This window comes from Mytilus galloprovincialis, chromosome 3 (assembly GCF_965363235.1).
Source record: "Mytilus galloprovincialis chromosome 3, xbMytGall1.hap1.1, whole genome shotgun sequence".
Classification (NCBI taxonomy): Eukaryota; Metazoa; Mollusca; class Bivalvia; order Mytilida; family Mytilidae; genus Mytilus; species Mytilus galloprovincialis.
Window position 1 is genome coordinate 88686397 of NC_134840.1, and position 15291 is coordinate 88701687.

Consider the following 15291-nt stretch of genomic DNA (forward strand, 5'->3'; position numbering starts at 1 on the left):
ACTATATTGCACTCTAATTATATGATAAGGATGACTTTCCCAGTAGTTTAGAGTGCTTTCCACAGTTTTAAATACCAGATTTCCACTAGTAAGAATAATTATTTTGGTGTTGGTTTTTTTATAAAATCTTCATTTTTGCATAATTTCTCTGCCAAAATGCACTTTAAGACACAAGAAAATTTTATAGAATGCTTTAACAGGGTCTGTGTATTGTAATTAAAGGTTATAATCAGAAGTTTTGTCCTTGTTTTGACTAGTGAATGTATTCTGGAAGAAATTAATTATACATACACATTGTATTCAAAATAAATGAATATAGCGACAAAAGTGTCATTGCCTTATAGTGCTAAAACAACTTTATTTTTTTTCAGAAATGGACAAAAATACACAGATTTATTCAGAATGTTATACCGATGAAGATCACATAAAAATATTTGGAAAAATCAGAAGTATTGATTTCAAGAAGCTTAATTCCAGAAGTTTTCAGGCTGATTTATGGATGATTTCACCTTGTACACCACCGAAAATGATGGTTAGTAGTTTTTTATTGATACCTAGTTATTATATAAATGGTTTAAGATAAATATTATTGATAAAGATCAGCAAAAACTCAATGAAATTTTCGCTTTTAAAATGCATTACTGGCACGGGGCTGAACACTTTTTTTAGGCACAATCATAACTTTGTTTACTTCCGAGATATCCGAAAGGAATTTGTTTACTATATTGAAAAAGGCAAGAAATAACTTTTAAATATTATTAAATTGTAAGTAAACATGACACAATATAGTCTTTGTTATGTAATTATCACTTCGGTCTACAGGAATACCTGATAATCATGGGAGATAACACACTTCATACGAGTAAAGTGAGATACATCATCGCATGTGCTTTTATCCAATGATTTGACCCCTGGTCAGTAGATATATGCAAAAAAACAGAAAACACATGTACATGTTTTAAGAAAATCATGAATTATTATTTTTAATGCACTTGAGCAAAACAAAAGATATTGTCATTTCTCAGTGAAAAAGGGGGAGGGTCAAACCTTTTTGAAAACAATATTTCTGCACCGATTCAACTATTAAGCTAGTTAGCTACTACCCATTGCTTCTAATATAAAAGGTTTAAATGAAGGTAACTAAGCCACAAGGGAGAAGCATTTGTCTTTCTTTGTAATTAAACTTTCAAGAAATAGATTTTTCTCTCTCAATAATACTTATGTATTTAAATCAAATGATAACACAGCCTGAGTAATTTTTTTTGGTCTTATTTCAGTTCCAGACATATCATTACTTTTTAACCTGAGATGGCAAACTAGAGGTTTTAAAAAGTCCTGAATAACTGGTAAGCATTTTGTTTTGTTAGGCAAGCTCTAAATTGTTTATTTATGGTATTTATGCAATTGAAATTACAGTCGGTATGTTAAAAATATGCAAATATGAAAACTGTTGCTATGGTCTTGATATTGAATGGAAAGGCTTAGTTACAGATCGTTTCGACTCAATATTTCGAGTTAAATCTTGCGGCAACTGTTTCTCACGTAACACCGCAAACTATATTTAGCACTATTTTGATCTGTCGTTATTTAATGACGCCATAATACATGTGATGTCACAATGTTTCCTTTAAAACCTCATGTGGATTTCTCACTGATAAAAGGTTTTCACTGAAATACATGTTAAAAACATTTTTTCTCAAATAGAATTATGTGAAAGGACAAGTTTTGAAAATTTGCACTATATTGCACTCTAATTATATGATAAGGATGACTTTCCCAGTAGTTTAGAGTGCTTTCCACAGTTTTAAATACCAGATTTCCACTAGTAAGAATAATTATTTTGGTGTTGGTTTTTTTATAAAATCTTCATTTTTGCATAATTTCTCTGCCAAAATGCACTTTAAGACACAAGAAAATTTTATAGAATGCTTTAACAGGGTCTGTGTATTGTAATTAAAGGTTATAATCAGAAGTTTTGTCCTTGTTTTGACTAGTGAATGTATTCTGGAAGAAATTAATTATACATACACATTGTATTCAAAATAAATGAATATAGCGACGAAAGTGTCATTGCCTTATAGTGCTAAAACAACTTTATTTTTTTTCAGAAATGGACAAAAATACACAGATTTATTCAGAATGTTATACCGATGAAGATCACATAAAAATATTTGGAAAAATCAGAAGTATTGATTTCAAAATTAGAAGCTTAATTCCAGAAGTTTTCAGGCTGATTTATGGATGATTTCACCTTGTACACCACCGAAAATGATGGTTAGTAGTTTTTTATTTATACCTAGTTATTATATAAATGGTTTAAGATAAATATTATTGATAAAGATCAGCAAAAACTCAATGAAATTTTCGCTTTTAAAATGCATTACTGGCACGGGGCTGAACACTTTTTTTAGGCACAATCATAACTTTGTTTACTTCCGAGATATCCGAAAGGAATTTGTTTACTATATTGAAAAAGGCAAGAAATAACTTTTAAATATTATTAAATTGTAAGTAAACATGACACAATATAGTCTTTGTTATGTAATTATCACTTCGGTCTACAGGAATACCTGATAATCATGGGAGATAACACACTTCATACGAGTAAAGTGAGATACATCATCGCATGTGCTTTTATCCAATGATTTGACCCCTGGTCAGTAGATATATGCAAAAAAACAGAAAACACATGTACATGTTTTAAGAAAATCATGAATTATTATTTTTAATGCACTTGAGCAAAACAAAAGATATTGTCATTTCTCAGTGAAAAAGGGGGAGGGTCAAACCTTTTTGAAAACAATATTTCTGCACCGATTCAACTATTAAGCTAGTTAGCTACTACCCATTGCTTCTAATATAAAAGGTTTAAATGAAGGTAACTAAGCCACAAGGGAGAAGCATTTGTCTTTCTTTGTAATTAAACTTTCAAGAAATAGATTTTTCTCTCTCAATAATACTTATGTATTTAAATCAAATGATAACACAGCCTGAGTAATTTTTTTTGGTCTTATTTCAGTTCCAGACATATCATTACTTTTTAACCTGAGATGGCAAACTAGAGGTTTTAAAAAGTCCTGAATAACTGGTAAGCATTTTGTTTTGTTAGGCAAGCTCTAAATTGTTTATTTATGGTATTTATGCAATTGAAATTACAGTCGGTATGTTAAAAATATGCAAATATGAAAACTGTTGCTATGGTCTTGATATTGAATGGAAAGGCTTAGTTACAGATCGTTTCGACTCAATATTTCGAGTTAAATCTTGCGGCAACTGTTTCTCACGTAACACCGCAAACTATATTTAGCACTATTTTGATCTGTCGTTATTTAATGACGCCATAATACATGTGATGTCACAATGTTTCCTTTAAAACCTCATGTGGATTTCTCACTGATAAAAGGTTTTCACTGAAATACATGTTAAAAACATTTTTTCTCAAATAGAATTATGTGAAAGGACAAGTTTTGAAAATTTGCACTATATTGCACTCTAATTATATGATAAGGATGACTTTCCCAGTAGTTTAGAGTGCTTTCCACAGTTTTAAATACCAGATTTCCACTAGTAAGAATAATTATTTTGGTGTTGGTTTTTTTATAAAATCTTCATTTTTGCATAATTTCTCTGCCAAAATGCACTTTAAGACACAAGAAAATTTTATAGAATGCTTTAACAGGGTCTGTGTATTGTAATTAAAGGTTATAATCAGAAGTTTTGTCCTTGTTTTGACTAGTGAATGTATTCTGGAAGAAATTAATTATACATACACATTGTATTCAAAATAAATGAATATAGCGACGAAAGTGTCATTGCCTTATAGTGCTAAAACAACTTTATTTTTTTTCAGAAATGGACAAAAATACACAGATTTATTCAGAATGTTATACCGATGAAGATCACATAAAAATATTTGGAAAAATCAGAAGTATTGATTTCAATATGGGTCAGGATCCCTAATAGACCTTGAGATGAGGAACTCAGATGACGTAATTAAAAAAAAATATTAGTCCGCCATACAATTGTGGATGCTGTGATTTTAAAAATGGACATAAATGAACAATAAGAACTGTTTTATAGAGCTGATGTGATGAGAAAAGAAAGATGTAGATTTGACCTGAAATAAATTATTAGAAAGGACAATTTTTTTATTGAATTTTATGATCAGAATTTTGGGATTATTTCATGAGGAGAGTGACATTTTTCACCATCTTCCGGAGTCCAGCAATTTGCGAAAAAAGTAATCTCACTTGCCACCCCGAAAATTTAACCAGACATGTATAAATGTATCAGCTTCGATATGAGCCATCATACATGTTCAAGTAAACGATATGGACTGAGCAACGGAGGAAAACGTTACTATTACGGCCTATGGAGAATTAATTGTAAATGTATACCCAAATTAGAAGCTTAATTCCAGAAGTTTTCAGGCTGATTTATGGATGATTTCACCTTGTACACCACCGAAAATGATGGTTAGTAGTTTTTTATTTATACCTAGTTATTATATAAATGGTTTAAGATAAATATTATTGATAAAGATCAGAAAAAACTCAATGAAATTTTCGCTTTTAAAATGCATTACTGGCACGGGGCTGAACACTTTTTTTAGGCACAATCATAACTTTGTTTACTTCCGAGATATCCGAAAGGAATTTGTTTACTATATTGAAAAAGGCAAGAAATAACTTTTAAATATTATTAAATTGTAAGTAAACATGACACAATATAGTCTTTGTTATGTAATTATCACTTCGGTCTACAGGAATACCTGATAATCATGGGAGATAACACACTTCATACGAGTAAAGTGAGATACATCATCGCATGTGCTTTTATCCAATGATTTGACCCCTGGTCAGTAGATATATGCAAAAAAACAGAAAACACATGTACATGTTTTAAGAAAATCATGAATTATTATTTTTAATGCACTTGAGCAAAACAAAAGATATTGTCATTTCTCAGTGAAAAAGGGGGAGGGTCAAACCTTTTTGAAAACAATATTTCTGCACCGATTCAACTATTAAGCTAGTTAGCTACTACCCATTGCTTCTAATATAAAAGGTTTAAATGAAGGTAACTAAGCCACAAGGGAGAAGCATTTGTCTTTCTTTGTAATTAAACTTTCAAGAAATAGATTTTTCTCTCTCAATAATACTTATGTATTTAAATCAAATGATAACACAGCCTGAGTAATTTTTTTTGGTCTTATTTCAGTTCCAGACATATCATTACTTTTTAACCTGAGATGGCAAACTAGAGGTTTTAAAAAGTCCTGAATAACTGGTAAGCATTTTGTTTTGTTAGGCAAGCTCTAAATTGTTTATTTATGGTATTTATGCAATTGAAATTACAGTCGGTATGTTAAAAATATGCAAATATGAAAACTGTTGCTATGGTCTTGATATTGAATGGAAAGGCTTAGTTACAGATCGTTTCGACTCAATATTTCGAGTTAAATCTTGCGGCAACTGTTTCTCACGTAACACCGCAAACTATATTTAGCACTATTTTGATCTGTCGTTATTTAATGACGCCATAATACATGTGATGTCACAATGTTTCCTTTAAAACCTCATGTGGATTTCTCACTGATAAAAGGTTTTCACTGAAATACATGTTAAAAACATTTTTTCTCAAATAGAATTATGTGAAAGGACAAGTTTTGAAAATTTGCACTATATTGCACTCTAATTATATGATAAGGATGACTTTCCCAGTAGTTTAGAGTGCTTTCCACAGTTTTAAATACCAGATTTCCACTAGTAAGAATAATTATTTTGGTGTTGGTTTTTTTATAAAATCTTCATTTTTGCATAATTTCTCTGCCAAAATGCACTTTAAGACACAAGAAAATTTTATAGAATGCTTTAACAGGGTCTGTGTATTGTAATTAAAGGTTATAATCAGAAGTTTTGTCCTTGTTTTGACTAGTGAATGTATTCTGGAAGAAATTAATTATACATACACATTGTATTCAAAATAAATGAATATAGCGACGAAAGTGTCATTGCCTTATAGTGCTAAAACAACTTTATTTTTTTTCAGAAATGGACAAAAATACACAGATTTATTCAGAATGTTATACCGATGAAGATCACATAAAAATATTTGGAAAAATCAGAAGTATTGATTTCAATATAGAAGCTTAATTCCAGAAGTTTTCAGGCTGATTTATGGATGATTTCACCTTGTACACCACCGAAAATGATGGTTAGTAGTTTTTTATTTATACCTAGTTATTATATAAATGGTTTAAGATAAATATTATTGATAAAGATCAGCAAAAACTCAATGAAATTTTCGCTTTTAAAATGCATTACTGGCACGGGGCTGAACACTTTTTTTAGGCACAATCATAACTTTGTTTACTTCCGAGATATCCGAAAGGAATTTGTTTACTATATTGAAAAAGGCAAGAAATAACTTTTAAATATTATTAAATTGTAAGTAAACATGACACAATATAGTCTTTGTTATGTAATTATCACTTCGGTCTACAGGAATACCTGATAATCATGGGAGATAACACACTTCATACGAGTAAAGTGAGATACATCATCGCATGTGCTTTTATCCAATGATTTGACCCCTGGTCAGTAGATATATGCAAAAAAACAGAAAACACATGTACATGTTTTAAGAAAATCATGAATTATTATTTTTAATGCACTTGAGCAAAACAAAAGATATTGTCATTTCTCAGTGAAAAAGGGGGAGGGTCAAACCTTTTTGAAAACAATATTTCTGCACCGATTCAACTATTAAGCTAGTTAGCTACTACCCATTGCTTCTAATATAAAAGGTTTAAATGAAGGTAACTAAGCCACAAGGGAGAAGCATTTGTCTTTCTTTGTAATTAAACTTTCAAGAAATAGATTTTTCTCTCTCAATAATACTTATGTATTTAAATCAAATGATAACACAGCCTGAGTAATTTTTTTTGGTCTTATTTCAGTTCCAGACATATCATTACTTTTTAACCTGAGATGGCAAACTAGAGGTTTTAAAAAGTCCTGAATAACTGGTAAGCATTTTGTTTTGTTAGGCAAGCTCTAAATTGTTTATTTATGGTATTTATGCAATTGAAATTACAGTCGGTATGTTAAAAATATGCAAATATGAAAACTGTTGCTATGGTCTTGATATTGAATGGAAAGGCTTAGTTACAGATCGTTTCGACTCAATATTTCGAGTTAAATCTTGCGGCAACTGTTTCTCACGTAACACCGCAAACTATATTTAGCACTATTTTGATCTGTCGTTATTTAATGACGCCATAATACATGTGATGTCACAATGTTTCCTTTAAAACCTCATGTGGATTTCTCACTGATAAAAGGTTTTCACTGAAATACATGTTAAAAACATTTTTTCTCAAATAGAATTATGTGAAAGGACAAGTTTTGAAAATTTGCACTATATTGCACTCTAATTATATGATAAGGATGACTTTCCCAGTAGTTTAGAGTGCTTTCCACAGTTTTAAATACCAGATTTCCACTAGTAAGAATAATTATTTTGGTGTTGGTTTTTTTATAAAATCTTCATTTTTGCATAATTTCTCTGCCAAAATGCACTTTAAGACACAAGAAAATTTTATAGAATGCTTTAACAGGGTCTGTGTATTGTAATTAAAGGTTATAATCAGAAGTTTTGTCCTTGTTTTGACTAGTGAATGTATTCTGGAAGAAATTAATTATACATACACATTGTATTCAAAATAAATGAATATAGCGACGAAAGTGTCATTGCCTTATAGTGCTAAAACAACTTTATTTTTTTTCAGAAATGGACAAAAATACACAGATTTATTCAGAATGTTATACCGATGAAGATCACATAAAAATATTTGGAAAAATCAGAAGTATTGATTTCAATATGGGTCAGGATCCCTAATAGACCTTGAGATGAGGAACTCAGATGACGTAATTAAAAAAAAATATTAGTCCGCCATACAATTGTGGATGCTGTGATTTTAAAAATGGACATAAATGAACAATAAGAACTGTTTTATAGAGCTGATGTGATGAGAAAAGAAAGATGTAGATTTGACCTGAAATAAATTATTAGAAAGGACAATTTTTTTATTGAATTTTATGATCAGAATTTTGGGATTATTTCATGAGGAGAGTGACATTTTTCACCATCTTCCGGGGTCCAGCAATTTGCGAAAAAAGTAATCTCACTTGCCACCCCGAAAATTTAACCAGACATGTATAAATGTATCAGCTTCGATATGAGCCATCATACATGTTCAAGTAAACGATATGGACTGAGCAACGGAGGAAAACGTTACTATTACGGCCTATGGAGAATTAATTGTAAATGTATACCCAAATTAGAAGCTTAATTCCAGAAGTTTTCAGGCTGATTTATGGATGATTTCACCTTGTACACCACCGAAAATGATGGTAAGTAGTTTTTTATTTATACCTAGTTATTATATAAATGGTTTAAGATAAATATTATTGATAAAGATCAGCAAAAACTCAATGAAATTTTCGCTTTTAAAATGCATTACTGGCACGGGGCTGAACACTTTTTTTAGGCACAATCATAACTTTGTTTACTTCCGAGATATCCGAAAGGAATTTGTTTACTATATTGAAAAAGGCAAGAAATAACTTTTAAATATTATTAAATTGTAAGTAAACATGACACAATATAGTCTTTGTTATGTAATTATCACTTCGGTCTACAGGAATACCTGATAATCATGGGAGATAACACACTTCATACGAGTAAAGTGAGATACATCATCGCATGTGCTTTTATCCAATGATTTGACCCCTGGTCAGTAGATATATGCAAAAAAACAGAAAACACATGTACATGTTTTAAGAAAATCATGAATTATTATTTTTAATGCACTTGAGCAAAACAAAAGATATTGTCATTTCTCAGTGAAAAAGGGGGAGGGTCAAACCTTTTTGAAAACAATATTTCTGCACCGATTCAACTATTAAGCTAGTTAGCTACTACCCATTGCTTCTAATATAAAAGGTTTAAATGAAGGTAACTAAGCCACAAGGGAGAAGCATTTGTCTTTCTTTGTAATTAAACTTTCAAGAAATAGATTTTTCTCTCTCAATAATACTTATGTATTTAAATCAAATGATAACACAGCCTGAGTAATTTTTTTTGGTCTAATTTCAGTTCCAGACATATCATTACTTTTTAACCTGAGATGGCAAACTAGAGGTTTTAAAAAGTCCTGAATAACTGGTAAGCATTTTGTTTTGTTAGGCAAGCTCTAAATTGTTTATTTATGGTATTTATGCAATTGAAATTACAGTCGGTATGTTAAAAATATGCAAATATGAAAACTGTTGCTATGGTCTTGATATTGAATGGAAAGGCTTAGTTACAGATCGTTTCGACTCAATATTTCGAGTTAAATCTTGCGGCAACTGTTTCTCACGTAACACCGCAAACTATATTTAGCACTATTTTGATCTGTCGTTATTTAATGACGCCATAATACATGTGATGTCACAATGTTTCCTTTAAAACCTCATGTGGATTTCTCACTGATAAAAGGTTTTCACTGAAATACATGTTAAAAACATTTTTTCTCAAATAGAATTATGTGAAAGGACAAGTTTTGAAAATTTGCACTATATTGCACTCTAATTATATGATAAGGATGACTTTCCCAGTAGTTTAGAGTGCTTTCCACAGTTTTAAATACCAGATTTCCACTAGTAAGAATAATTATTTTGGTGTTGGTTTTTTTATAAAATCTTCATTTTTGCATAATTTCTCTGCCAAAATGCACTTTAAGACACAAGAAAATTTTATAGAATGCTTTAACAGGGTCTGTGTATTGTAATTAAAGGTTATAATCAGAAGTTTTGTCCTTGTTTTGACTAGTGAATGTATTCTGGAAGAAATTAATTATACATACACATTGTATTCAAAATAAATGAATATAGCGACGAAAGTGTCATTGCCTTATAGTGCTAAAACAACTTTATTTTTTTTCAGAAATGGACAAAAATACACAGATTTATTCAGAATGTTATACCGATGAAGATCACATAAAAATATTTGGAAAAATCAGAAGTATTGATTTCAATATGGGTCAGGATCCCTAATAGACCTTGAGATGAGGAACTCAGATGACGTAATTAAAAAAAAATATTAGTCCGCCATACAATTGTGGATGCTGTGATTTTAAAAATGGACATAAATGAACAATAAGAACTGTTTTATAGAGCTGATGTGATGAGAAAAGAAAGATGTAGATTTGACCTGAAATAAATTATTAGAAAGGACAATTTTTTTATTGAATTTTATGATCAGAATTTTGGGATTATTTCATGAGGAGAGTGACATTTTTCACCATCTTCCGGGGTCCAGCAATTTGCGAAAAAAGTAATCTCACTTGCCACCCCGAAAATTTAACCAGACATGTATAAATGTATCAGCTTCGATATGAGCCATCATACATGTTCAAGTAAACGATATGGACTGAGCAACGGAGGAAAACGTTACTATTACGGCCTATGGAGAATTAATTGTAAATGTATACCCAAATTAGAAGCTTAATTCCAGAAGTTTTCAGGCTGATTTATGGATGATTTCACCTTGTACACCACCGAAAATGATGGTAAGTAGTTTTTTATTTATACCTAGTTATTATATAAATGGTTTAAGATAAATATTATTGATAAAGATCAGCAAAAACTCAATGAAATTTTCGCTTTTAAAATGCATTACTGGCACGGGGCTGAACACTTTTTTTAGGCACAATCATAACTTTGTTTACTTCCGAGATATCCGAAAGGAATTTGTTTACTATATTGAAAAAGGCAAGAAATAACTTTTAAATATTATTAAATTGTAAGTAAACATGACACAATATAGTCTTTGTTATGTAATTATCACTTCGGTCTACAGGAATACCTGATAATCATGGGAGATAACACACTTCATACGAGTAAAGTGAGATACATCATCGCATGTGCTTTTATCCAATGATTTGACCCCTGGTCAGTAGATATATGCAAAAAAACAGAAAACACATGTACATGTTTTAAGAAAATCATGAATTATTATTTTTAATGCACTTGAGCAAAACAAAAGATATTGTCATTTCTCAGTGAAAAAGGGGGAGGGTCAAACCTTTTTGAAAACAATATTTCTGCACCGATTCAACTATTAAGCTAGTTAGCTACTACCCATTGCTTCTAATATAAAAGGTTTAAATGAAGGTAACTAAGCCACAAGGGAGAAGCATTTGTCTTTCTTTGTAATTAAACTTTCAAGAAATAGATTTTTCTCTCTCAATAATACTTATGTATTTAAATCAAATGATAACACAGCCTGAGTAATTTTTTTTGGTCTAATTTCAGTTCCAGACATATCATTACTTTTTAACCTGAGATGGCAAACTAGAGGTTTTAAAAAGTCCTGAATAACTGGTAAGCATTTTGTTTTGTTAGGCAAGCTCTAAATTGTTTATTTATGGTATTTATGCAATTGAAATTACAGTCGGTATGTTAAAAATATGCAAATATGAAAACTGTTGCTATGGTCTTGATATTGAATGGAAAGGCTTAGTTACAGATCGTTTCGACTCAATATTTCGAGTTAAATCTTGCGGCAACTGTTTCTCACGTAACACCGCAAACTATATTTAGCACTATTTTGATCTGTCGTTATTTAATGACGCCATAATACATGTGATGTCACAATGTTTCCTTTAAAACCTCATGTGGATTTCTCACTGATAAAAGGTTTTCACTGAAATACATGTTAAAAACATTTTTTCTCAAATAGAATTATGTGAAAGGACAAGTTTTGAAAATTTGCACTATATTGCACTCTAATTATATGATAAGGATGACTTTCCCAGTAGTTTAGAGTGCTTTCCACAGTTTTAAATACCAGATTTCCACTAGTAAGAATAATTATTTTGGTGTTGGTTTTTTTATAAAATCTTCATTTTTGCATAATTTCTCTGCCAAAATGCACTTTAAGACACAAGAAAATTTTATAGAATGCTTTAACAGGGTCTGTGTATTGTAATTAAAGGTTATAATCAGAAGTTTTGTCCTTGTTTTGACTAGTGAATGTATTCTGGAAGAAATTAATTATACATACACATTGTATTCAAAATAAATGAATATAGCGACGAAAGTGTCATTGCCTTATAGTGCTAAAACAACTTTATTTTTTTTCAGAAATGGACAAAAATACACAGATTTATTCAGAATGTTATACCGATGAAGATCACATAAAAATATTTGGAAAAATCAGAAGTATTGATTTCAATATGGGTCAGGATCCCTAATAGACCTTGAGATGAGGAACTCAGATGACGTAATTAAAAAAAAATATTAGTCCGCCATACAATTGTGGATGCTGTGATTTTAAAAATGGACATAAATGAACAATAAGAACTGTTTTATAGAGCTGATGTGATGAGAAAAGAAAGATGTAGATTTGACCTGAAATAAATTATTAGAAAGGACAATTTTTTTATTGAATTTTATGATCAGAATTTTGGGATTATTTCATGAGGAGAGTGACATTTTTCACCATCTTCCGGGGTCCAGCAATTTGCGAAAAAAGTAATCTCACTTGCCACCCCGAAAATTTAACCAGACATGTATAAATGTATCAGCTTCGATATGAGCCATCATACATGTTCAAGTAAACGATATGGACTGAGCAACGGAGGAAAACGTTACTATTACGGCCTATGGAGAATTAATTGTAAATGTATACCCAAATTAGAAGCTTAATTCCAGAAGTTTTCAGGCTGATTTATGGATGATTTCACCTTGTACACCACCGAAAATGATGGTTAGTAGTTTTTTATTTATACCTAGTTATTATATAAATGGTTTAAGATAAATATTATTGATAAAGATCAGCAAAAACTCAATGAAATTTTCGCTTTTAAAATGCATTACTGGCACGGGGCTGAACACTTTTTTTAGGCACAATCATAACTTTGTTTACTTCCGAGATATCCGAAAGGAATTTGTTTACTATATTGAAAAAGGCAAGAAATAACTTTTAAATATTATTAAATTGTAAGTAAACATGACACAATATAGTCTTTGTTATGTAATTATCACTTCGGTCTACAGGAATACCTGATAATCATGGGAGATAACACACTTCATACGAGTAAAGTGAGATACATCATCGCATGTGCTTTTATCCAATGATTTGACCCCTGGTCAGTAGATATATGCAAAAAAACAGAAAACACATGTACATGTTTTAAGAAAATCATGAATTATTATTTTTAATGCACTTGAGCAAAACAAAAGATATTGTCATTTCTCAGTGAAAAAGGGGGAGGGTCAAACCTTTTTGAAAACAATATTTCTGCACCGATTCAACTATTAAGCTAGTTAGCTACTACCCATTGCTTCTAATATAAAAGGTTTAAATGAAGGTAACTAAGCCACAAGGGAGAAGCATTTGTCTTTCTTTGTAATTAAACTTTCAAGAAATAGATTTTTCTCTCTCAATAATACTTATGTATTTAAATCAAATGATAACACAGCCTGAGTAATTTTTTTTGGTCTTATTTCAGTTCCAGACATATCATTACTTTTTAACCTGAGATGGCAAACTAGAGGTTTTAAAAAGTCCTGAATAACTGGTAAGCATTTTGTTTTGTTAGGCAAGCTCTAAATTGTTTATTTATGGTATTTATGCAATTGAAATTACAGTCGGTATGTTAAAAATATGCAAATATGAAAACTGTTGCTATGGTCTTGATATTGAATGGAAAGGCTTAGTTACAGATCGTTTCGACTCAATATTTCGAGTTAAATCTTGCGGCAACTGTTTCTCACGTAACACCGCAAACTATATTTAGCACTATTTTGATCTGTCGTTATTTAATGACGCCATAATACATGTGATGTCACAATGTTTCCTTTAAAACCTCATGTGGATTTCTCACTGATAAAAGGTTTTCACTGAAATACATGTTAAAAACATTTTTTCTCAAATAGAATTATGTGAAAGGACAAGTTTTGAAAATTTGCACTATATTACACTCTAATTATATGATAAGGATGACTTTCCCAGTAGTTTAGAGTGCTTTCCACAGTTTTAAATACCAGATTTCCACTAGTAAGAATAATTATTTTGGTGTTGGTTTTTTTATAAAATCTTCATTTTTGCATAATTTCTCTGCCAAAATGCACTTTAAGACACAAGAAAATTTTATAGAATGCTTTAACAGGGTCTGTGTATTGTAATTAAAGGTTATAATCAGAAGTTTTGTCCTTGTTTTGACTAGTGAATGTATTCTGGAAGAAATTAATTATACATACACATTGTATTCAAAATAAATGAATATAGCGACGAAAGTGTCATTGCCTTATAGTGCTAAAACAACTTTATTTTTTTTCAGAAATGGACAAAAATACACAGATTTATTCAGAATGTTATACCGATGAAGATCACATAAAAATATTTGGAAAAATCAGAAGTATTGATTTCAATATGGGTCAGGATCCCTAATAGACCTTGAGATGAGGAACTCAGATGACGTAATTAAAAAAAAATATTAGTCCGCCATACAATTGTGGATGCTGTGATTTTAAAAATGGACATAAATGAACAATAAGAACTGTTTTATAGAGCTGATGTGATGAGAAAAGAAAGATGTAGATTTGACCTGAAATAAATTATTAGAAAGGACAATTTTTTTATTGAATTTTATGATCAGAATTTTGGGATTATTTCATGAGGAGAGTGACATTTTTCACCATCTTCCGGGGTCCAGCAATTTGCGAAAAAAGTAATCTCACTTGCCACCCCGAAAATTTAACCAGACATGTATAAATGTATCAGCTTCGATATGAGCCATCATACATGTTCAAGTAAACGATATGGACTGAGCAACGGAGGAAAACGTTACTATTACGGCCTATGGAGAATTAATTGTAAATGTATACCCAAGTATGGACATCACAATATGGCAACTAATTACATAACAATTAATTATGTAATAATTATGTCATAATGAAATTATCACAATTTGAAAGATTAATCCTTCTTCTTTCTTTTGGTACCTCATTTATAAAATTTAAAGAAAGATGAGTGGAATTGCAACAGTTTAAAGATGTCTGATTGGGAGTGAAAAATCTTTGTATTGTGCTACCTTAAATCTTTGTTTTATACAATACAGATATATAATTGATATTTCAATTGGAGTTATCTTTCTTTGTCCAGAATAGTAGTTGAATCAACTTAAATCATTGTTTTATACAATATACAATGTATATTCACTTTTTCTACCAACTG

The 15291-nt window shown here is 30.4% G+C and overlaps 1 long non-coding RNA gene across 2 annotated transcripts; it reads left to right on the plus strand.

The window, feature by feature from the left end:
* Nucleotides 1-398: 398 nt before the first annotated feature.
* LOC143069306 (uncharacterized) lies at nt 399-14943 on the plus strand. Of its 2 annotated transcripts, XR_012976359.1 has the most exons (15): nt 399-532; nt 1278-1346; nt 2109-2274; nt 3020-3088; nt 3851-4475; nt 5221-5289; nt 6052-6216; nt 6962-7030; nt 7793-8417; nt 9163-9231; nt 9994-10618; nt 11364-11432; nt 12195-12819; nt 13565-13633; nt 14396-14943. It is a non-coding gene; the product is annotated as an uncharacterized LOC143069306 (long non-coding RNA). The 2 variants fall into 2 exon arrangements; XR_012976358.1 differs by lacking the exon at nt 399-532 and having other exon boundaries at nt 1002-1346.
* Nucleotides 14944-15291: the final 348 nt, after the last annotated feature.